Below are 23,904 nucleotides of genomic sequence, written 5' to 3'. Positions count from 1 at the left end.
GAAAAATCCATTCTGTAAAGAGTTACTAGATACATGGGGTTTGTCCAGGCCACCTTCGTCTCTCACTTGAACCTCCGTAAAGCCTCCCGACTGGTCTTCCTGCTTCTTTACTTGTCTTCTTACATTCTTTTTGCCTTATGCGCCCCTGAAAGCACATCATCTCATTCTTCTGGGAAAATTTTTCCACTGGCTTCCTTTTACCCTAAGAATATCTGGTCCATGGCTCCTCAAGCTTCATTCTGAACGACTGTTCCACTTGCTCTCTGTGCTCCAGCCACACAGACCTTCTTATCCTCAACAGTGATTGTCCCTCCTTCCTTTCTTTCAGCCTAGCGTGATCTTCCTTCTGATTTTCACTTGGCCCATGGCCTCAGTGCTGTCTCCTCAGTGTGGACTTCCCTTAAAACTCTTCCTAAATCAAAATCTCATACTCTCTAACTATTCTTTTTTTTTTTTAACGTTTCTTTATTTTTGAGAGAGAGAGCACAAACAGGGGAGGAGCAGGGCAGGGGAACAGAGGATCTGAAATAGGCTCTGTGCTTACGGCAGAGATCCTGATGCGGGGCTCCAACTCACGAACCATGAGACCATGACCTGAGCTCGAAGTTGGACACTTAACTGACTGAGCCACCCAGGCACCCCTCTAACTATTCGTAGTGATATTTCTTTGTCTTCATAGCACTTCTCACCCCCTGAAATGAGCTCGTATGTTTACAAGAATAAAATTCCACAAAAATTCAACACTCTATCTCCAGTATCAAGAATATTCCCTGGTGTATTATAGGTTCTCAATAAAGATTTGCTTAATGGGTGAATAAACAAGTGACTCCAGAAGCATGACGTCTCCTCTAAATTCTCCCCGCAGATGCTCTTATTAATGTGATCACCCCAGTGATACAGGAGGGTGCATACTTCATCATTTATATCAATGCGGTGAGAATGTATTAAGAGCCCCTACGAGAACAGATAGCCTGAGGTGGGCAGGAAGTGGGTGGTACTTCCTGCCCAGGAATGTGGGCAGGCAGGGAAGCATGGGCAGAGGGCCAAGCTTCAACCACTTACCAACCCATGGTCTGTTTCAAACCTGGCCCACTGGGTGGATTGTGTGAGAGCCAGGGCTGATACTGGCAAATCGATGCTTCTTGCCTCTTTTCTAACTCTTTCCTCAGGAAAGACACCCCCTCAGGAAATGACAAAGAAGGAGAAGCTAGACCATCTGGGGCCGTGGGAAGGTCTGGCAGAGAGAGAGTACTTGACAGCGAAAGTACTTGGGAGGCCTGACTTCATCTCCTCGTATCCAGGGACTGACTGAAACAACACAGACAAGGGCCATTTATGGAAGTGAGTATAACATTGCAAGAATGTGCTTTTGGGAATTTTGACCAAAAAAATCTGCATTTTGAAGGGGATAGCGGATTTTTGTTAGGACACAGAGTCTCTCTTTGTTCCCCCGCTTCTTTGCTCACCTGCACACCAGATGCTCCTCTTGCCAATACAAGGGGAAACTGGCATTTCCTCAAATAATGCCCCAACATCCACATTTTTATGTTCAAAGCTTACCTGTCCCCCTTAAGGCTCTGTTCTTCTAATGTGAAGGTCAGCACCCTATCCTCCTAGTCAGGTGAGAATGTAACTGGAGCATTCTAGAAGCAACACCTCCAACTTCATCTTCTAGGTCAAAGAAATGATTCTCGATATGGACTTCCAGGCTATTGGGAGGAAAGGATGGGCCACTGGGGAGGATAGTTTGTCACCTCCAAGACATTATGGTGTTGGCAGTTGTCTACTTTGAAGACAGGCCCTGAGACCTGACTCCCAAAGTCCAACCTGCCATTTGGTTAGTTGTGGGACCTTGGAGGTTTGTTCCATCTTCTGCAAAATGGGGATAAGCTGGACCATCCTCACAGGGTTGGTGTGTTAAATGATAATAACTGGACCTTTCTCATAAGGTTAGGGTGAGCACCAAGTGGGTTTATGGGTGTGCAAGTGCTTAGAAAAATACTAGTGCACGTTGAGCTTCAGAAATGAAGGCAATGATGATTCCGTGGAACTCACAAAGAGCCAACAATTCTCACCATTGGCTTTGCCTCTGCAGAAGTCACTTCCTTGGTTTCCCTGTCTCCAACAGTGCCTCCAAACTGTTTTGGGCATGGAATTCAACTTCCATCACTTTCCTAAAACATCCCGTGGCTTTTTGTTGACTAGAGAATGAATTCCCATGAATTCATGAATCCATGAAGGCCCTTTCTAATCTGTCTTCAGCTCTGCATTATAGGAAAAAATTCAAACTGGCTAAACACGTGGGGAATGTGTCATCTCCTGTATCTGAAAAGTCAAGGGGCAGATTGTTTTAGACATGACAGGATCCAGGTGTATAAATCTGTCGGCCTTTCTCCATGTCAGGCACTCTCCTCAGAGAGACCACAATTCCAGATTTTCCAGAATATTCCAGATTTTCATTATTCTTTAGAGCTACTAATCTCATGGAAGGAGAATGTTTCTTTCCAAACTTCCAACAAAATTCCTGAGATTTCGCCTTGGGACATTGGATAACTTGAGTTGTGTACCCAACTCTGAAGCAATTGCTATATCCAGGGAGATAGAAGGCAGTGACTGGTCAAGTGATGATCACTCTGGCCCTGCCTTGACTCCCGGAGTAAGGTCAACTCCACTTGTTAGATACCAAGAGTAGATGGGTTCCCCCAAAGGAACCATTTACCACTAGGAAGAGAATAGAGAGTGGATATTGAGTAGGCAAAAGTAACAGATGTCCACCACAACCTACTCTTCTGGTGTCTCCTATCATTCTTTGAACACGTTGCAATTTTCCATTTCTTGCCCTTGTACGTGATGTTTTCTTTGCTTAAAATGCCTGTCTCACACCTCTACCTATCAGAAGTTCAAAGTACATTTTAAATTATGCTTCCTTTCTGTAGCCTAGCCCTTGAAAATCATAATTTATTACCTGTATTCTAGCTTTTAGCATCATCCAGCTTGTATTATATTACATTGTGTTCATGTCTTTCTTTTGTGGCTGCACCGTAAGCTTTTGAGGGGCGAAAATCATGCCTCAAAACAGATTGCACACGTGCATATTATTTGGACACCGATGAGCATCCTCCCCCACGTAAAAGGCTTGGTGTCAACTCTAAAGTACCATAATAAAGATTAGGTGTTGTCATCACCATCGTTTGTCAGTACTATGTCTTCTACATTGCAATTTTCTAATAACTATTTGGTTGCATTACTAGAATACCTAATAGTTATCAGAAGTGATTTTTAGCAGTCTCAAAACTCTCCATATTCACTCCAATGCTTTCTAAGCCCAAGATTAACATTATTCAGGTGCAGAAATGTGCCTTCTTTCAAGATGCTTCAGGCATCTGGGCCAAGCAAACAGAATTATGATTTTGTTACGTGTCTGCGTTTAGATTAAATTCTTTGGCATTGCTTTGGTTGTATTCCTTAGCAGACTTTTGCATTTCAATACTCTGCCTTGTAGCTTATGCACCTCAATCACACGCAAAGCTTCGAGTTTTTAAAGAGCTTTCCTAGGGCCAATGAGCGTATCTTTCCTTGCTCCTGGATGGTCTGACAGCCTATAAGGTTGCCTGGCACTAACAGGCACTGGTCCAGTGGTACCAAGGCCTGCAAGCTTGATCCAACTTGGGTGTCACTGGCTTCCCTCAGAGCCTGCAGCCCATTCACCAGCCTAGCGGGTGAGTGTTGGGTGTCGCTAGGCACAGGAAGCCTGATCCCTGGGCTACCACTCCTCCCTTGTCTTCCCTTCTTCCCCATCGTGTACACTCCTCTTCTTTCCTAAGAGATGCCCACAGTCTACCACCCTCTTGCTGCTCGGGGCCACATTTTGGGAGTGCTGTTTAAATCTCCGTTTTCTCGGGGCGCCTGGGTGGCGCAGTCGGTTAAGCGTCTGACTTCAGCCAGGTCACGATCTCGCGGTCCGTGAGTTCGAGCCCCGCGTCAGGCTCTGGGCTGATGGCTCGGAGCCTGGAGCCTGTTTCCGATTCTGTGTCTCCCTCTCTCTCTGCCCCTCCCCCGTTCATGCTCTGTCTCTCTCTGTCCCAAAAATAAATAAAACGTTGAAAAAAAAAATTTTTAAATCTCCGTTTTCTCATGATGCTTCCTCCTCATTTGTTCATAACAATTCCACTTTCTTTGCGGGGGGGGGGGGGGTCAACAATCTTTTATTAAATTACTTATAGTTACTGGTCGTAACCAGCAAGTCATGGCTGTTAGTGACTTGATCACCGTCAGTCCTTCCAGATCACAAATTGAATTCACGCTTTTAGTCAGACTGGCTAGACACAACGCTCCATTCGGAGAAAAGACAAAAATGAGATGGATTGCAGACAACAAATCAGCTGTGGAAGAGGCTTGGAGATGGGCTGGCGTTGGACAGGACAGGGTGGGGTATGCATTTAGCAGCTCTGTTAAATGAGCATCTGTGATAAGAGCGAGCAAAAAATAGAGTACATCCATCAATACTCACATCAGAGCCTCACTGAAAACAGGGGTTGCTCAGTCCTCCTGGTAAGCTAATGCTACACCCTCATTTATATTTTAAGAGGTGAAAACCTAGGATCCGCAGACAAAAAATCCAGTGGGGGACAACACTTTGGGCCAGCCTGACTTTCCAGCATCTTTTTTTGCTAGTCTTAATAGCTGCCACCAATCCCATCCAAACAGGCAATTTAAAGAGTTTCTAACTTCACGTACACAGGTCTGTCCATAACTGACTTATTCATCTGTAATGCGCAGTCACTGGTTTTTGAGCATTTCTGAGCATCTACGACGGACAATCACTGTTGGATGTTGAGGATACCAAGATGTAGCAAGTACCCTGGGAACAGCGAGGGTGGAGCAGTGAGCCGCTACGCCTGGGGGTTGGTGCATCAGAGGTGAGTATTGAAGGAGGAGGGAGTTTTCCAGACACAGAACGGGAGCAACGATGCTTTCGAAAGAATCATATTACTTCCCTTTTGGATTCTGAGAATATGCCCAGCATAAGAAGGCAAGCATAAAGTGTGCCGAATGGGCCTAACCTTGTAGTCCCCATACTTGATGCCCCCAGAAGTGGACTGCGAGCTCGAGGAAGTGGGGGAGGGCAGTGAGTGTATCTGGGACATGACACAGCAAGGAACAGTGTGGAGAGCCTGGAATCTGCAGAGGGAAATAAGAAACAGTAATGGAGATTTGGCTTTTGTAAATAGAGTTTGGGAAACATTGGGGAGTAGATTATAAGGAACATAATTTAGGTCAAAACAATATGGAGGAGGATGTAAGCGAAGCAAAGGCCCTTAGGCAGAGGGGTAAGGGAGATGGTCCTGGCTGATTTATCTTAAAAAAATTTTTTTTAAACGTTTGTTCATTTTTAAGAGACAGAGAGAGACAGAGCACGAGTGGGGGAGGGCAGAGAGAGAGGCAGACACAGAATCCGAAGCAGGCTCCAGGCTCTGGGCTCGAACCCACAAACCGTGAGATCATGACTTGAGCCAAAGTCAGACGCTTAACCAACTGAGCCACCGAGACGCCTCCTGGCTGCTTTATCTTAATGAGAAAAAATATATTGGTTTCTACAAAGTGATATTAGTCAGTGGTACCCAGAGTCACAAAACCAAAAAATTCCAAATATTTAATTTTTTTTTTAACGTTTATTTATTTTTGAGACAGGGAGAGACAGAACATGAACAGGGGAGGGTCAGAGAGAGGGAGACACAGAATCTGAAACAGGCTCCAGGCTCTGAGCTGTCAGCACAGAGCCCGACGCGGGGCTAGACCTCACGGACCGCGAGATCATGGCCTGAGCCGAAGTCGGTCGCTTCACCGACTGAGCCACCCAGGCGCCCCATCCAAATATTTAACCATAAGAACAACGTTAGGTAAAGTTTGATGTATCAATTCAATGGAATCTTATACAGCCGTTTGGAACTGAGTTCCTGTGTAGGAACATGGAGGCTGCTTACATTTAAGCAGCACAATACAAAATGATATCTCACTCTAAGTATCCTCGGAACCATACGATGCTATACAAAAATGAAAGTGGTTGTGTTGGTTGGTATCATTATTTTTCCTTTTCACAATTTAAAAGGGAAAGATTATCTCAAAGTGATTTCTCCGAGGTTCTGTCGTTACAGAGAGTAATTGTAACCATCAATCGTTAAACACAGTCTATGTTCCAGAGAGGGTTCTGTTTCACGGATTATCGGGTTTAATCCTCATAGCAGCCCTACCAGGTGAGCATGATTATTTGCTAAAGGTCACGGAAATCTCTTGTCTAAGACCTCACAGTGAAACCCAGAACATACAGCCAGGCAGCTGAACTTCAGGATCCCTGCTTTTGACCACCATGATATGCTGCTTCCCCTTAACGACAAGGTCATTTTGGCCTGAATGGCCCTGCTAGGTAAAAGGTGGCCTAATGTCATTCTGAATTCCTGTTCAGGGCAAATGATGTTATAAAAGTCACCCATTAAGAAAGTACACGCATTTGGGGTCAGTGGGCATAGCACAAGCCTGCACATTAGAAAAGCTGGATTTTCTCTTTAGTTTAACCATGGAACAGCCCGGCTAATTTGGGAAATTTCTTCGAATCTCTGCCTACAAGCAATTATTTAATCTCTCGACATACTGCTGTAGCTCCTTTTATATACAAACCCCATGTATCTAGTAACTCTTTACAGAATGGATTTTTCTCTGTTAGCTGAGCTAAAGCAATCAATTACCGAGGACAGATTTAGAACCCAACAGAGCGCTTGCTTTAAAGAGTCCCTGGACAAGCTCTGTTAGCATCGTTCCCCCAAACTGTCTAATCTGTGCCAAGCTAAGTTCTTGCCGTGTGGTGCAACGAATAGGTTACTAGATGCTTTAAGATGTGATCATTTGTGACAAACACAGAATCTTACACTTTGTAACCCCTTACGAGAATGTAGCAATAGTTTCATAGATGCGCTTTTAATTGGTCTCGGCGTCTCCTGAAAATTCTTATGGCGAAGTCCCAACCCCCAGGATCTCAGAATGTGACCACGTTGGAGAAAGGGTCATTGCAAATATACCCGGTTGAGATGGAGTCAGGCTGGAGTAGGGTGGGCCCCTCACGCGATACGCCTGGTGTCCTGATACAAAGGAGAAATTTGGAGACAGACCTGCGCACGTGGAGAATGCTACGCGAACATGAAGGCAGCGACCGGGGTGGTGCAGCGGAAGCCAAGGAACGCTGAGGACTGCCAGCAAGCCTCCAGAAGCTAAGAGGGAGGCTTGAACAGATTTCTCCTTCACAGCCCTCAGCAGCAAGGAACCAGCCCCTGCCCACAGCCTGATCTCGGACTTCTTCGAGATCTGTGAGACCATAGGTTTTGGTGGTTTAAGCCACTCACGTTGTGGCGCTGTGTTATGGCAGTCCTAGTCTCCAAAACTAGTCTCTGAAGACAGGTGCATTATTATTCCCCCCCTCTCGTGTAAGTAATAATCAACACAGTTCAAAAAAGGATCAAGCACTTTCTTTTTTTCTTTCTTTCTTTTTCTTTTCTTTTCTTTTTTTTTTTTTCCTTTTTAAATTTGCACCCAAGTTAGTTAGCATGCAGTGCAATAATGATTTCAGGAGTAGAATCCAGTGATTCATCCCCTATGTGTGACACCCACTCCTCAGCCCAGCAAGTGTCCTCCTTAATGCCCATCACCCATTTAGCCCGTCCCCCCACAACCCCTCCAGCAACCCTCAGTTTGTTCTCTGTATTTAAGAGTCTCTTGTGTTTTGTCCCCCTCCCTGTTTTTCTTTGCTTTTTGCTTCCCTTCCCTTATGTTCGTCTGTTTTGTATCTTAAATTCCACATATGAGTGACGTCATATGATATCTGTCATTCTCTGACTAATTTCACTTAGCCTAGTGCCCTCTAGTTCTATCCACATAGTTGCAAAAGGCAATATTTCATTCTTTTTGATCACCTCGCATGATCTCGCACTCCATGAGTTCCAGCCCCGCGTCGGGCTCTGTGCTGACAGCTCAGAGGGATTCTGTGTCTCCCTCTCTCTCTGTCCCATCTCCCACTGCTTGCACCCTGTCTCTCTCTGTCCCAAAAATAAACATTAAAAAACTTTTAAAACTTAAAAAAATAGTAAATAAATAAACTTTAAAAAGATATAGGGGTGCCTAGGTGGCTCAGTTGGTTGAGCGTCTGACTCTTGATATCATCTCGGGTTGTGATTTCATGGTCATGGTATAGAGCCCGGCATCGGGTCCTTTTGCTGGGTGTGGAGCCTGCTTGGGATTCTCTCTCTCCCTCTTTCTGTGCCCTTGCCCTACTTGTGCTCTCTCTTTCTCTCTCTGTCTGTCAAAAGAAATAAACTCAAAAAAGAAGAAATTGATCTATTAAAAAATAAAAAAATAAATAATAAACATCAGACAACAAGTAGCATGTGGAGAACAATATTAGAAAAAACACTAATGTTAACATCACCCAGCTTAAGAAATATAATATTATGGGGGCACCTGGCTGGCTCAGTCAGTGGAGTATCTGATTGTTGATCGATTGTTGAGTTTGAGCCCCATATTGGGTGTGGAGATTACTTAAATTAAAATCTAAAGAAAAAAGAAATTTAACATTATGGATACAGTTGAAACCTCATGTGTATCTTTCCCAATGACCTTTTCTTCTTTATAACTTCACCTGCTCCCCAGAAATAACTAACTTACCAGTACTATTCGGAATTTTTTATGTATCATTCTTATGCATATCTTTAGGCTTTTACTATGTATGTAGGTATTCCTAAACAATATGGTGTGGTTTAAAAATTTTTTTTTTCAACGTTTATTTATTTTTGGGACAGAGAGAGACAGAGCATGAACGGGGGAGGGGCAGAGAGAGAGGGAGACACAGAATCGGAAATAGGCTCCAGGCTCTGAGCCATCAGCCCAGAGCCCGACGCGGGGCTCGAACTCACGGACCGCGAGATCGTGACCTGGCTGAAGTCGGACACTTAACCGACTGCACCACCCAGGCGCCCCGGTGTGGTTTAATATGTCTTTAAACTATATAACTGTTACTATATACATTTAAAAAAAATTTTTTTTTTTTTTTAATTTTTGAGAGAGAGAGACAGGGCACGAGTGGAGGAGGGGCAGAGAGAGAGGGAGATACAGAATCTGAAACAACTCCAGGCTCTAAGCTGTCAGCACATAGCCCGATGTGGGGCTTGAACCCACGAACCGCTAGATCATGACCTGAGCTGAAGTCGGACACTCAACCAGCTGAGCCACAGGTGCCCCGTAACTGTTATTATGTTGTATACATCTTCCAGCGACTTGCTTTTTTGTTTGACATTACATTTGTGAGCTTTTTCCATGGTAATATATTATCCCTAGTTCATTCATTTTTGCTGTAGTTTTGTATTCCATTGGATGAATATGCCAATACATAGCTACACATACTCTCATTTATAGATGCTTAGGATGTTTCCCATTTGCCATTACAAATAAGCCTACAGTGAATATTTTCAAGCATAAGTTGAGAAAAGTAGGAGAAACTTCCTGGTGTATATATTTTTGGGTCACAGGTATGTGTATACTCAGTTTTACTAGATATTGCCAAATTGCTCTCCACAGAGTCATGCCCACTGTGTAGGACAGTTCCAGTGGCTCCAGATTAACTTTTGATATAAGTGTACATCATCCTTGCCAAATTAATAGTTGTGAAATGATATTTCATTACAGTTTTAATTTGCATGTGCCCACTTACTAATTATATGCTTCTTGGCCATTCAGGTGTCTTATTCTGTGAATTGCCTCTCTTTGCATATTAATTTTCATTTATTTTTTTCTATTGACTTATCTTTTTCTCATTGATTTCATGAAGTTCTTTATTAGTTCCCAATACTATACTAGTAATCTTTTTTCCATTATTTGCTTTATAACTATCTTCCTGAGGACTGGGGCTTTTCTTATCTCTTTTTGGAGGTTTCTTTGCAGAGAAGTTATAAATTATAATGTAATCAAACTTATCTACATTTGAAAGACTTATTTATTTTTAAATTCAAGTGTAATTACCATGCAGTATTATATCAGTTTCAGGTGCACAGTATAAAGATTCAACAATTCTATGCACTTTTCAGTGCTCATCAGTTCAAGAGGACTCTTAATGCCCTTTTTCTTCACCCATTCTGCTACCCACCTCCCTTTTGACAACCACCAGTTTGTTTTCTGTATTTAAGAGTCTGGTTTTTGTCTCTTTTTTCTTTATTTGTTCACTCGCTTTGTTTCTTAAATTCCACATATGGGCGAAATTATATTGTATTCGTCTTTATCTGATTTATTTCACTCAGCATTATACCCCCTGGATCCATCCAAGTTGTTGCAAATGTCAAGATCTCATTATTTTTTTATGGCTGAGTAATATTCCATTGCATATATATACACACTACATTATCTTTATCCATCCATCTATGAATGAATACTTGGGTTGCTTCCATATCTTGACTCTGGGAAGTAATGCTGCAATAAACATAGGGGGTGCATATATCATTTCAAATCAGTGTTTTTATTTTCTTTGTGTAAATAGTAGTGGAATTACTGGACCACATGGTAATTCTATTTTTAATTTTTTGAGAAAGCTGCATACTGTTTTCCACAGTGGCTGCACCAATTTGTATTCCCACCAACAGTGCACGAGGGTTCCTTTGCCTCCATATCCTCTCCAGCACTTGTTATTTCTTATGTTCTTGATTTTGGCCATTCTGACGGGTGTAAAGTGATATCTCATTGTGAAGTTATAAATTGAAATGCAACCAAATTTATATACATTTTTATTATGGTTTGTACCTTTTGGGTGTTAAGAAGTCTTTCTCAACACTCAAACTGCAGAGATATTTTCTTCTAAGAGTTCTAAAGCATGTTTTTTTACATTTAGATCTTTAATATACTTGGAATTGATTTTTGAGTATGATGTGAAGTAAGGATCCATTTTCCCCTATTGAATAGCCTATTGTCATAGTGCCATTTGTTGAAAAGTCTATCATTTTCCCCATAGAGAATCTTTGATGCCTCCTCTGTCATGGTATTTTAATATCATGTGAGTTTCTTTTGGATCATGATATGGTCTAATTATTCTCTTTATTGCTACACCAATATCATACTGAATTCGTTCCTATAGCTTTATAATAAGTTGACTTCTGGTATGGTAGGTTAATTGCATTGATGGGCATGACCAATGGCCTCTCTGTATTTCTATCCTTACAACTTTGCAGGTCATTGCATCAAGAAGTTGACTATTTCTCCACCCTTTGAACCGGGACTGGACTTACTACTTGCTTTGGCCTGGGAAATGTGGTGGAAGTGACAGTGTGCCAAACTGAGGCCTTCAGAGACCTTGAACGCTTCCATTCCTCTTTGGGACTTTTGCCTTCACTATAGTAATAAGCTCAAGCTAGTGTGCCGAAGGATGAGAGAACACGTGGTACAGGGTGGAGTCGATCCAAGCTAAGACCAGCTTAGACCAGCCAGTGCCCAGCCAATTCACCAGCTGCCCTTATGAATGAGCCTAAGCCAAAGAGCCGAGCTTGGCTTAGATCACCAGAATGGCACAACTGACCCATGAACTTGTGAGCCAAAACGAATGCTTATTGCGTTCTGCCCCTGAGGTTTATAGCCGTGGGTTCCACAACATAATAATGCAAAAAGATAACTGACGTGTAGGGCAAGTCTCCTATCTTGTTCTGTTATTTAAAACCATCTAAGTTGATCATAGCCTTATGTGCTTCTCCGTATAGATTTTAAAATTGGTGTCAAATTCCGTGGCTCGGTTTAACCTTTTTATATATAACTCAAGTTCTAGGACAGTATCCTTTGCAACAGAGAGCCCTTTCCAAACTTTCCCCTTAGATTATCCCCCAAAGTGAAGCTAAGTAAATCATTTGTTACTCCATTTCTGATAAATTGTTAAATTATTTGTATTTGCTTTATCATATTATAATATCATTATCATAAGATGGTAATTCTGTTGCCGGGGCAACCAAATGTGATATATAAGCTTGTTGCTTTAATTGAAACCTTAACTCTCTTTGGCTACATTCCATAGGCTTTCTTGGCTCCCTTCATTCCTGAGGTTGAAAGAATGGAAGCTATTCCACAATTCTGTTAGCATCTTACGTTTTATATCTGTTTCCACCTCCACACTTATTAGCATATATATCATTCTCTAAATTTACTATCTTAACTAATTTCATTTCTACTATTTGTCTCTGATAGCTCCTCCCATTCAGTGTAATAATGCATGATATTTATTCAACATATATTTAATGATCACCTACCGTGAGCCTGGCACTGGAGTTCCAGCAGTGAATGAGACAGATACAGCCTGGACCCTTCCAGAGTTTATCAAGTTAAGGAGGCAGGAGTATAATGGATTAGCACGTGAATATTTAACCAGCATGGTAAGTGCCATGAAAAATAAGTACAGGCCGACAGGTGGGGGCCTGATCTAATTTGGATCAGTGACCATTTTTGTGAGGAAAAAAATTTAAGCTGGGACTGAGAAATAACTTGGAGTTATCCAGAGACGGAAAGGGCACAGAAGGCCTGGGCACAATGCATGATAGAGCCTTGAGGTCTCGGGGAAGAAGGAGGCCAGGGTAGCCGAAGACTAGTATGTAAGAGTGACAGGAGCTTGAGATGAATCCGGAGAAGTGGGCGGGGGCAAAAATCACTGTGGGCCTCACAGGGTACTCGTACCATCTATTCAGAAATCGGGTTATAAAGGTCTGAAATGGTGAAGTCCAAGAGGAGTTCATTTCACCCCATAGCCCATGGTCATGTACGGAACAAACAGTTTTAGAGATGCACGGTGCGTTCCTTGTCCTCCGCGTATGTATCCCAGACCATCTCGGGGCTGGATCCATGCCGCTTCCCTGCTGAAATGGATGCAAGACTCCCTCTATCCCCTCACGGGTTTCTCTGGTGCTGTACCCACACCAGCGAGATCAGAAATCAAGCCTAGAGGCTTGGCTTAGCACCCTTCCCTCCAGGGACCTCATGCCGCAGGTAGCAGGTCCTTCGAGACCATCCTCACGGGAACTATTTTGGATGTGGAAGCTTCACGAACTTGCGCGTCGTCCTTGCACAGGGGCCCTGCTGTCCTAGCTGCATCGTTCCAATTGTAGTATATGTGCTGCGGAAGTGAGCACGTCCCTGGAACGTTAGGTACTGCAATAGCGCCGGACCCAAGTGCACAACCAGCAGATCCCTGACTTGAGAGCCCGTGACTGGTGCAACAGTAGACGACACGTCCTTACATGCAGATCACTTAATCAAGGATCAGGTCTGGGAAAGACTTCGTTTTACTCTTCCCAGCGTCTCTGTTTGCATCTTGTCACTCTTGGTATCCTCAGGCTTATTTTTTCTTCTGTCAGGTACCCCATTTTTTCTTGAACTTCCGGTCCTCTAACAACACACCTACTCTCCGGAAATGGAGTGTGTGAGAGCATGCATGTCAATGTTGACCATAGGGTGTAGCCTAGTAGGGGTTTCTTGGTCCCAGTTTTCAGGGCTGGGGTCTAGGCCAAGGGTCCATGGCTCCCCTACTCACGTGATATTCGGGTGTCTGTGGTGGAGGTGTTTTTAGTGGACACCGGTAGGTTTCACCTGCCCAGCATCGTTTCCTTCTCCTTCAGTAATATCAAGACCCTAATTACCCTTTTAGGACCTTGATCGCCTCTGAATATTGTTCTATCTTGGTGGCACTTGCAGTCAATAAACTTCACTTCTTTTAGCCATGGTGGGGGAAGAGGGAAGGGTCTAATGTAAGCCAAACAGAATTCCTCTTGGGAAATCTTTCTTGCAACAAGGTGGGGGGGGGGGTTGGTGGGGGGAATGGCTTATCGGATTCATTTTGCTGACAGCACAGAAGAAATCATGCCCACTAGGAATTAGTTCCTGCTTTCTAGATCCCAAAGCTTTCTAGACCTATTTCCTCTCCCACTCCATTTCCTTCCATTAAATCCCTCTGTTGCTTAAATTAGCCGCAGCAGGCGTCTACTGTTTGCAGTGGGAGAAAAGTCTAACTCACATGGAGTGCCTGTCTACATCTTTCTGAGCTGCAAAACTGAGGTTCTCAAAGGCATCCACCATCCAAAAAAAAAAAAAAAAAAAGAGCTTAGAATCACTAGATTAGGTGGTCCTTTCTTTCCCTGAGAATCCAAGGAAGAATTGGAGACACCCATCCTTGCAAATTAACAGATGGTTGAGTCACTGACTGAACTAAAACTCAAAACTGTGGATTTCCTGGCATCCTTTTGCAAAGTGGAATTATTTTTGGCAGAATGGATCTTGCTCGGGAACTCACGAAATAATTGTCGATAGTCCCCGAATCAGAAGACCAGCCCTGGCTTTGCCCACAGTTGAGTTTTATTTTCTGGTTAAAGTCATCATTCCTTTCCTACCACCCTGGCCCGTACCTGTCCTTACAACAGTTTTCCTTCTAGTCAAAGAGCTTTCTCTATGCATGGAAGAGTTAAGAGCAGCTGCTGGAGTCAGGGTGGTACATTTTTTTTTTTTTAATTTTTTTTTTCAACGTTTATTTATTTTTGGAACAGAGAGAGACAGAGCATGAACAGGGGAGGGGCAGAGAGAGAGGGAGACACAGAATCAGAAGCAGGCTCCAGTCTCCGAGCCATCAGCCCAGAGCCTGACACGGGGCTCGAACTCACGGACCGCAAGATCGTGACCTGGCTGAAGTCGGACGCTTAACCGACTGCGCCACCCAGGCGCCCCCAGGGTGGTACGTATTAAGTTTGTCTCTGGGCCGGCATTCCTCTAAGACCCAGGTAGGATGCTGGAAGGTGTTCAAGGAGGGCTGGGGCTCCAGAAACTCTGTCAGGCTTAAAGAATTTTTTCTGTCTTTCTTTAACTCTTGAAAATTAGTAGAAGCCAAGTCCACAGTTAAGTACAAATTGGGTGGTTGCTTATTACCATTCTAAAATGAAAGGCTTTCCAGAAGAAAAAAGAAGGAAGAGACAAGTAGAACCACTTTGGGGTCCAAACCACTAAAACCAGAGACAGTTCCAAGATACATCCAATTTTTATCCATGTTCCATCCCCACTTTCCTCTTGGCCACCAGCAACTTATTTTAGCGTTATGCAAGGAACGCCATTTTAAATTTCGGGTGGCTGTTGTAGTTATTGCTATTTAATCACAAGCACATGCATACACTCACACATACACTCGCTCGACTGAGCTCCCCTTCTGTCTTTGCTTATCATTTAAAATGGGGTGAGTTCAGGAAACTGTTTGTTGGTCCTAGTCTGCTTCCCACGAGAACTGAACTGCCATTGGTTCCTTGAAGAAGATCCTACTGGATGTCACAGCAGGCATGTGGGAAAACTCAGCTGGCATCATTGAAAGCTGTGTTTGAATAAGGACTTAGACCCAGGGTAAAGCGAATGCTCATTTCAACAGAACTCATGCTGGCAAACAGTGGAGAGGGGTCAGAGCAGAGTAGCGTTCAAACACCATCATTTTACATGAATGGGACGCGAGGTCCCACTGAAAGTCTCACTGACTTTCAGAATAAGAGCATGATGGCAGAAGTCATTTCGGTTTCCTTGCCATCTGTCCTGACTCACAAGGTTAATCATCAATGGTTCTCAAAATCTATTTCACGGGGTGCCTTGGTGGCTCAATCGGTTGAGCGTCCAACTCTTGATTCGGCGCAGGTCATGATCTCACGGTTCATGGGATAGAGCCCCGCGACAGGTTCCATGCTGAGTGTGGAGCCTACCTGGGATTCTGTCTCTCTCCTCTCTTTGCCCCTCCCCTGCTCATGCTTTTCTCTCTCTCTCTCTCAAAATAAATAAATAAACTTAAAAAATCTATTTCACGGTTCACCAGAATATTGTCCTTCGTATAAACTTGTCATTCAAAAATCTACTGAGTACTAAGCCAGTACCCGGGCACTATATTGGATGCCATTAGATGATAACGATGGAAAAATACCCATTCTGGTTTGATGAGCAAAAACTTAGCCAAAAAGCAATTTTATTTTATAACTTATAGTGATAGTAATAAAATCAATTCTCATTTGCTTGGGCACTTGGTATATTCTCGGGACTATGCAAGGTGTTCCACATTTGTGAGAGCTGATCCTCCCAGCAATCACAGGATGCCAGCTAGGCGTTACAGAGAAAGGTTTGTGCTTCTGTAGAACACTATCATTGTTTAGTGCACACTCTTTCCAGGATCAGATTCTGACTCTGATCCTGGGGGGGGGGGGGGGGCTCTGAGCCTTTCACTGCCTTTAAGCGATTTTACTACTCTGTACGCTATAGATAACTGATAGCAATGCAAATGATTCTTGTCTGCGGATACACAAATACGTACTCGCTGGATGCAATTACATTGGCTTCTCCACCCACTCAACCCTCATTGGAAAAAGCCAGTTTCTGTCGATGTGTAAACTCATTCCAACACTTCTTAACACCATATAAATTTATGCGTCTTTTATTTCGCCTTTGAACCAATTTAACATTTATCTGTTAAATAAAATCCTTAGCATGTGTTTATTTTATATCTGTATGGGAGTCATGATTTTATCTTTTCTTAAGAAATATCCTTTCATGGGGCACCCGGGTAGCTCAGTCAGGTAAGCGTCTGACTTCCGCTCGGGTCATGATGTCACAGTCTGTGGGTTCGAGCCCCTCGTCGGGCTCTGTGCTGACAGCTCGGAGCCTGGAGCCTGCTTTGGATTCTGTGTCTCCCTCTCTCTCTCGGCCCGTCCCCTACTCATGCTCTGTCTCTGTTTCTCAAAGTAAATAAACGTTAACAACAACAACAACAAAAAGAAATACCCTTTCACATTATTATTAACCCCACTCTGCAGAGGAAGCTACTGAGGCTCAGAATCAAATGACTTGGTCAGGACCACTAATGATTATGTGACCTAGCTAGGGGTTAAACTGCTGCACTTTCTGACTCCACAGCTTATGTGCCTTCTTATAATTTTGCACCTGCTCTGTACCTGGCCTGTTTTAGGCATGTGCAAGTATCCTTTGAAGTCATTGAGCTATTAATAGGCTCTTGTATACTGGCGCTATGGGGTTATAAAATATTCATGATATAATCTCTGCTCGCCAGATGATAATCAAGGTACATACACACACAAAAAAGAAGGAAGATGCACGATAGACGAGAATGGAAAGGAAGGGAAAGGAGTGGTAAGAATACAACAGGATTAGTCTTGAAAGCTTTTAGGAAGTGATAGTCTTCCAATCTCCATTGTGGAAATGGAAGGGGCATGAAGAAGAAGGTTGTAGGTTAAAGCCAACCACCTGTAAACCTGGGTCCTGAAGGCTCCAGTCCAGCCACCTGAACGAGCAAACCAGGAAACGGGATGGTGCCATCGCCTGCACATTTGTTATCTAACACCGGGGGGAAATGTGGCAAATAAGACAAATTCTAATCTCGTAATTATTTGCACATATAACTATTTTGCATAAAGTCTCTACTGGCCCAAATTTGACTGAGTTGTGCTTCAAAACGGGTTGTCATAGCTCCTCCGCGTTTGTGGGCTAAACTCTGAGCTCCTTCATATCGTACGGCTTTAATGTGGCCTCTGCCCACTTTGAATCTCTTCTGATATCCAAAAGCATTGCTCTCTACTAGCCTTCTCCTCTCTGTCTCCCCGTCTCTGTCTCTCTTTCTCACACACACAGCCCACAGTCTAGGCTTCTGACTCCCTAAAGGACTGGCAATCCCCCACCCCACCAGGCTCTTTTGCAGCTCGCCTTTTACTAAAGCTTTGCCCATAGCAGCCCTCTTTACACCCCTCCCCACCTTGGCAAGCATCGGTGCATCACTCAACACTCAATTTAAAGAGTCGCCCTCTTTATGAAAGACCACTCATCTGATCCGTGAAAATCACCTTTCCCCCCGAACATATGTCGCTGCCAGCGTGCACCCTTGGTCGTGCCTGTTTGTTTACACACTTGCTTCCAGGGATGGCGCCTGGCCTGCTCTGCCTTGCCTTCTCTCCCCCGCGTCCCGCATTGCCTGTTGTGTAGATCGTGCTCTATAATTGAACGCATCATGCATCAGTGAATCAGTGGATTCACCAATATGCTAGGCGGGGTGAAGGGGTACTGGAAGGAATCAGAGAGCTCAGGGCATTCAAACCCTTCTCTCCATCGCAGGGGAAAGCCAGGCCGGGAGAGGAGAGGTGAAATCTACCAGCAGCCCCCAAGGGAGAGCAGGAAGTGCTAAGAGAACCCAGGGCTCCCTCCCCTGAGTTTCAGACAAGCCAGGCTGCTTTTCGCTGCGGTGCAGTGTGGGGAAGGAAAACTGCTCTTGGAGAGAGGGATGATTTGTGCGTTGTTTTGTTTTTGTGGCGCTTTCATAATTTCGGTAAGGATATTTTTAAGCCGAAGCATGGGGCGGTTCAGTTTTCATTACCCAACTTGGCATTTTCCTCTTGTGCGCAGAGCCGCTCGGGCCCTTATCATAGCGCTGTAACCACATCCCCTGCTGGGCCTAACGCTAAATCAACACTGTCAGTTGAAAACAAACACTAACAGGTGCGCGGCACACTGAGCGTGGGAGGGTATTTATTCTGAAGCGAGGGCTAGTACACTGGAGGGGGTAATAAACCCGGACCCGATAGGGCCACTCTGCCCACTGCTCCCCAGCCCGGGGCACCGGGAGAGCTGCCAAAGCCTTGCAAGGGCTGCAGCCTGGGCCCCCCCGAAAACCAGGCCCGTCGGTGAGAAATGCGATTTTATAGTTGCAGGAGAAGCTCCCATCACGCGCTTCTTAAAGCCCCTGTCTCAGGAGAGGCCCAGACCGGTGTGGCTGATGCACGCGGCTCCCAAGTGTCCTTCCCAGCAGCCCCTGGTAGGGGCTGGAGACCAGCAGAAGTCTGTTCAGGACAGGAGCACTCATAGGACCTCGCTCGGAGGCGAAGGAGGACTTTGCAAACTCTGCCTCGGCCTTCCGTCCCGATCCCAGAAGCGCCGACTGTGGGCTGGACCACAGCGTACTTCACAGCGTTATCGGATCCGACCCCCCCCCCCCCACAACCCCAAGAGGCAGATATCACTATCAGCATCCCCTCCTCTTGACAAATAAGGAGAAGACGGACAAAGGGATATAAAGTGCCCCAGGCTGTACAGCTGTCAGGTTCCTGGTGGAGACATGATTCATTTCAGGCAGTTGGTTTCAGAGTGTGTGTTCTCAGTCCTTCACCGTCCCGCCTCAGCTTTGGGTGTTAATCAGGTGGTTCCCCACCCCGGCTGGACATTGGAACCACCCATGTCAGAGCCAACCTCCAAAGCTCCCGATTGGTGTGCTTTGGGGTAGCTGAGTATTTAAAATACCAACAAGTAAATAAGTGTGTGTGCCCGCGTGTGCAACCCCATTAGCCCCAGGCACTTGAAGGGAGCAGCTGGCAGAGGTAGGAGTTCCCACCACGCTGTTCAAAGCCAAGTATCGAGGAGGACGGGCACGCAGCGCTGGAAGGCCCGCCAAGGAAGGTCTGGCCTGGGCGCGGCTCGGTGACTAAGGCGTGGGGAAGACTTCCAGAAAGGGGGCAGAGGTGACCAAAAGGGGTGCCAGAGAGACAAGAAAACCAACAGGCCTATTTCTCTGTCTGCCAGGAACGGGCCGCGGGGACACTCCAAGGGAGAACACCACGGAGGGTGAGCCCCTTCATGCTGCACAGACAGTTCCTGGAACTTACCAGTACTGAAAAGAATGAAGGTTCCCGGAAAGGTGTTTTAAGAGAGAAACTTGCCTTGTAAATCACACCTGTTGGAGCTACACAGGGGAGCATTTAAGGCTCTGAAGTGCACAGTACGGGAATCTCCTCAAACCAGGGTCTGGGGGTTTGGGATGTAAATGCTGGGAAGTCAAGGGGTTCCTTCACCCCTTCCTTCAGTGGCCGATCTGGACTCAGCCTGTATTTTAGTTACAAGCTATTCTCATCCTGTAGGGGCTGTTTACATTTGAGACACAGGTTTTAAGGTTATAAAATTCAGGGGTGCCTGGGTGGCTCAGTCGGTTAAGCGTCCGACTTCGGCTCAGGTCATGATCTCCCCGTTTGTGAGTTCAAGCCCCATGTGGGGCTCTGTGCTGACATCTCAGAGCCTGGAGTCTGCTTCCGATTTTGTGTCTCCCTCTCTCTGCCCCTCCTCCGCTCACATTCTGTCTCTCACACACTCTCTCTCTCTCAAAAATAAACATGAAAAACTTTATTTTTATTTATTTTTTAATTTTTTTAATAAAAACTTTTTTAAAAAAGATTGTAAAATGTATATCCATTAGAGACAAAAATGTTTTAAAATAGAAAAAGATGTCACTCATAATTTTATTACCTAAAGATAACAATTATTATTTAGGCTATTCCTTTATGTTGGTTTTCCTGGACAAAATTTTTTCAACACAATGTGAATCATAATAAATGTGCATTATTATAACCTGCTTATTTCACCTAAAATAGCATAAAGCTGTTTATTCCTTGCATCAGGTTCTTTATTCCCTTCATAATAATTATATTAACGGTGATGAGGTATTGCTGGGATTCAGAAAACTGAATAATCTATGAATTCATTCCGTGGGGGAGAAAAATTGAATAAGAATTCTTGTTAAGAATTGTTTCTACTTTTGCTGAAATACGTATACCCTAAAACCAGGTATCAATGTGTCTACCCCTCACAAACAGCCCTGAGCCTTAAAGTCTAATCCAAACGGGTCTTTCGGCGAATCTAGGATTTGGCCAGATTGATTTTTAAACGATGATGGAAAGGTAAACATAAATGCGAAAACGTTTCATAGAGAACTTCCAAATAGGAAGATTTATCATCAGACCCCTGCCACTAATTTCCTTCTCGAAGGGGCTTTGCCAGAGAGACTAAACCACGTGGCATAATCCCTGAACACACATTGGCATATGCAGGAGCTCGGTTTTTGCAAATGGATTCTTGGAGCCAATCAGACTAGCTTGGTATTTCATCTTTTGGCCCAATGCTGTATACTGGCACAAATAACACTACCCCTGCCATGCACAGAATAATGTTCAGAATAATAAATCAGCCACCCTGTAATTATATGGGGAGAGCCAGCTTTATTCTCTCGGTGAGCAGATTGATGTATCTGTTTAGACGGGATGCCTAGGGCTCTCTGGGAACCTGGGCTGACTTCCTAGTGCCCAGGCAGGCCCTGCCCCACATCCCTATATGTAGAGGTGAGTTCCCACTGGGCAGGTCTGCTGGGACTAAACTGGTTTCTAAACCTGTTTGGCTTCTCCCAAAGGTCCATAGCTGTCAAAAGTGAAACAGATCCAGGGGCTGGGGACGGCAGAAAGGCACAAACTCATCCGTCAGGCTGTGCGAGCAGAAAGGCCGTGGAGGCTGAGACAGAAAGGCTTCCTTAGCTGCAGGATCCTGGATGGCCGTTAACATAGTATTTGAGGACAGTCCCAGACAGAAAATGTGGGACCAGGTAATCTGTTTGTCTGAATTCATGCCATTCCTTCCGCAGTTGGCAGAAAGGAATTGAAGCAGCACACACAAGTGGACAAAATAAACCATACAGGAAGGTCATTTCACACGGTCGAGAAAAGTGACCACTCCCTTGTCCTGCCTTGGTTCAAAGCACATACTTAAAAGATCATGTGACCGTATTAATGCGGGCATAGGTGGGTGGGTGAAAGGAGGAGGCATACTCCTAAAGCCTGCTGTAAAAATTTACAGGTCAATCACATTAGAATTCAAATGCATCTTTACATTATAGCATCAAGCCTGATCAATACTTCACCAGTACATTCTGAGACTTGCCCAGGAGTGTGAAAGTTTCCCCCGTGGATGCGTTCCCTGCCTGACCCTGAATGGCTTCATTTGGCCCTGCATGTCTGACTCATATGCCTTCCCCACATTTAATTAGATGGTTTATTTTCTGAGATCAAGTTGGCTATTTTGTCTTCATGGCTGTATCTCTTTGCTTTTGTGGTTTTTCTCCGCCGGGAGTCCTCTAACCCTGGCTTGTTGGCAGGCCTGGTGTCTTCCATTGCTCAGGCCTTGGTTCAAATTTCTCCTCCTCAAAGAGGTCTTTCCTCCCCTCCCCCCACTCCTAGCCACTCTTGGACACAGGTCTATGTTTAATACTGCACACTCTTTATAAATATCCCATTTAATGGGGCGCCTGGGTGGCGCAGTCGGTTAAGCGTCCGACTTCAGCCAGGTCACGATCTCGCGGTCCGTGAGTTCGAGCCCGCGTCGGGCTCTGGGCTGGTGGCTCGGAGCCTGGAGCCTGTTTCCAATTCTGTGTCTCCCTCTCTCTCTGCCCCTCCCCCGTTCATGCTCTGTCTCTCTCTGTCCCAAAAATAAATAAACGTTGAAAAAAAAATAATAAAAAAATAAAAAAGAAAAAAGAAAAAAAATAAATATCCCATTTAGCTATCTCCTTGTTTATTTTCTGGGCTCCGCCATCACCCACGTATGGATCTTGCACTGTTCTCCATTGCACCCCCAGCACTCACAACAATTTTTTTTTAACGTTTATTTACTATTGAGAGACAGAGAGAGACAGAGCGTGAGCAGGGGAGGGGCAGAGAGAGAGGGAGACACAGAATCCGAAGCAGGCTCCAGGCTCGGAGCTGGCAGCACAGAGCCCGACGCGGGGCTCGAGCTCACGGGCCGCGAGATCATGACCTGAGCCGAAGTCGGCCGCTTCACTGACTGAGCCTCCCCGGCGCCCCGCACTTACAACAATATTGAGCATACATTGGGCATGTGTGAAGCCCAGGAGGCAGGTCCGATGCTTGTCTCTATTTGATAGATGCCCAGTTAGGATTTAAGGACAGCACCGTGCTCTCAACAACAGCCTTATGTCTTGCCTCTCTAGCTTTTTTGCTGAATAAGTAAACGAGTATCTGTCATCACCATTCCCTAAAGACTCATAGGTTCCTCCTAAGCTCTAAGTCCAATAAACACAAATATCATGATCTTAAAAACAGGTCGTAAATATATGACAGATACCACACAAGGTTAAGAGTCCTGAGGTTTAGGGGGCGCCTGGGTGGCTCAGTCGGCCAAGTCTGACTCTTGATCTCAGTTCAGGTCTTGATCTCAGGGTCATGAGTTCAAGCCCTGCCTTGGGCTCTGTGCTGGGTGAAGCTTAAGAAAAAAAAAAAAATAAAAAAAGTCACTAGATTTAGGATGTCCCTGTTTTTAGGGGAAATGGGGATACAGACTCATGTTTGGTTCCTAACCCTCCAGAGCTGGCTCTGTAGCTTTGGGTAGAGAGTAGGAGGTTAAATCCTACAGTAATACCGATACCACAAAAGGCCAATATTTTTCTCTTTAAGCACTGCCACTGAAAGATTCGTCAGGTGGCTGGGGGTGCAGGGAGACTCAACAGCGTTGATGAATCTTGGTGGGTTTTACAACTTGTTGCACCTGTTGGAGTTTTTATTATTATTCCTGGAGCCTCACCTCAGAAATTTTGGCTTTAAGTTCATATATTTTAAATCAGTATAATAAGCATCTGTACACTTATTTTGAAAATAATGTTTATTTTCGAGACAAAGCATGAACAGAGGAGGGGCAGAGGGGCGGGGGGGGGGGGGTGGGGACAGAGGATCCGAAGCAGGCTCTGTGCTGACAGCAGTGAGCCCGATGCAGGGCTCGAACTCACAAACCCTGAGTCCGTGACCCGAGCCAAAGTGGGAGGCTTAATCTACTGAGTCACCCAGGCGCCCCATACACTTATTTTAAAAATAAATGTATTTAATTTGCACACACACTTGGGATGTTCTTGAGGATCTTGGAGACATGGACAACAATAACTTTTTTTTTTTTTTAAAGGATTTCACCTTTATCCTCTCATTGTGTTTCAAAACACCACCGAAGTAGGCA

The 23,904-nt window shown here is 44.8% G+C and overlaps 1 long non-coding RNA gene and 1 other non-coding gene across 2 annotated transcripts in view; one reads left to right on the top strand and one right to left on the bottom strand.

The window, feature by feature from the left end:
* The first annotated feature begins 870 nt into the window (after positions 1–870).
* Positions 871–23,904, top strand: part of LOC121040786 (uncharacterized) — a 56,762-nt gene continuing 33,728 nt past the window's right edge. Inside the window, exons 1-2 of the long non-coding RNA XR_005795440.1 lie at positions 871–933; positions 1,187–1,341. This is a non-coding gene — a long non-coding RNA (uncharacterized LOC121040786). The remainder of the gene's footprint in view (positions 934–1,186; positions 1,342–23,904) is intronic.
* Positions 13,079–13,190, bottom strand: LOC121041120 (U6 spliceosomal RNA). Its single transcript, XR_005795570.1, has one exon. It is a non-coding gene; the product is annotated as a U6 spliceosomal RNA (small nuclear RNA).

This window comes from Herpailurus yagouaroundi, unplaced genomic scaffold (genome assembly GCF_014898765.1).
Source record: "Herpailurus yagouaroundi ecotype Mexico unplaced genomic scaffold, PumYag 182, whole genome shotgun sequence".
Lineage (NCBI taxonomy): Eukaryota > Metazoa > Chordata > Mammalia > Carnivora > Felidae > Herpailurus > Herpailurus yagouaroundi.
Note: the sequence above shows the minus strand (reverse complement) of the source record. Positions and strands in the feature narration are given on the sequence as shown.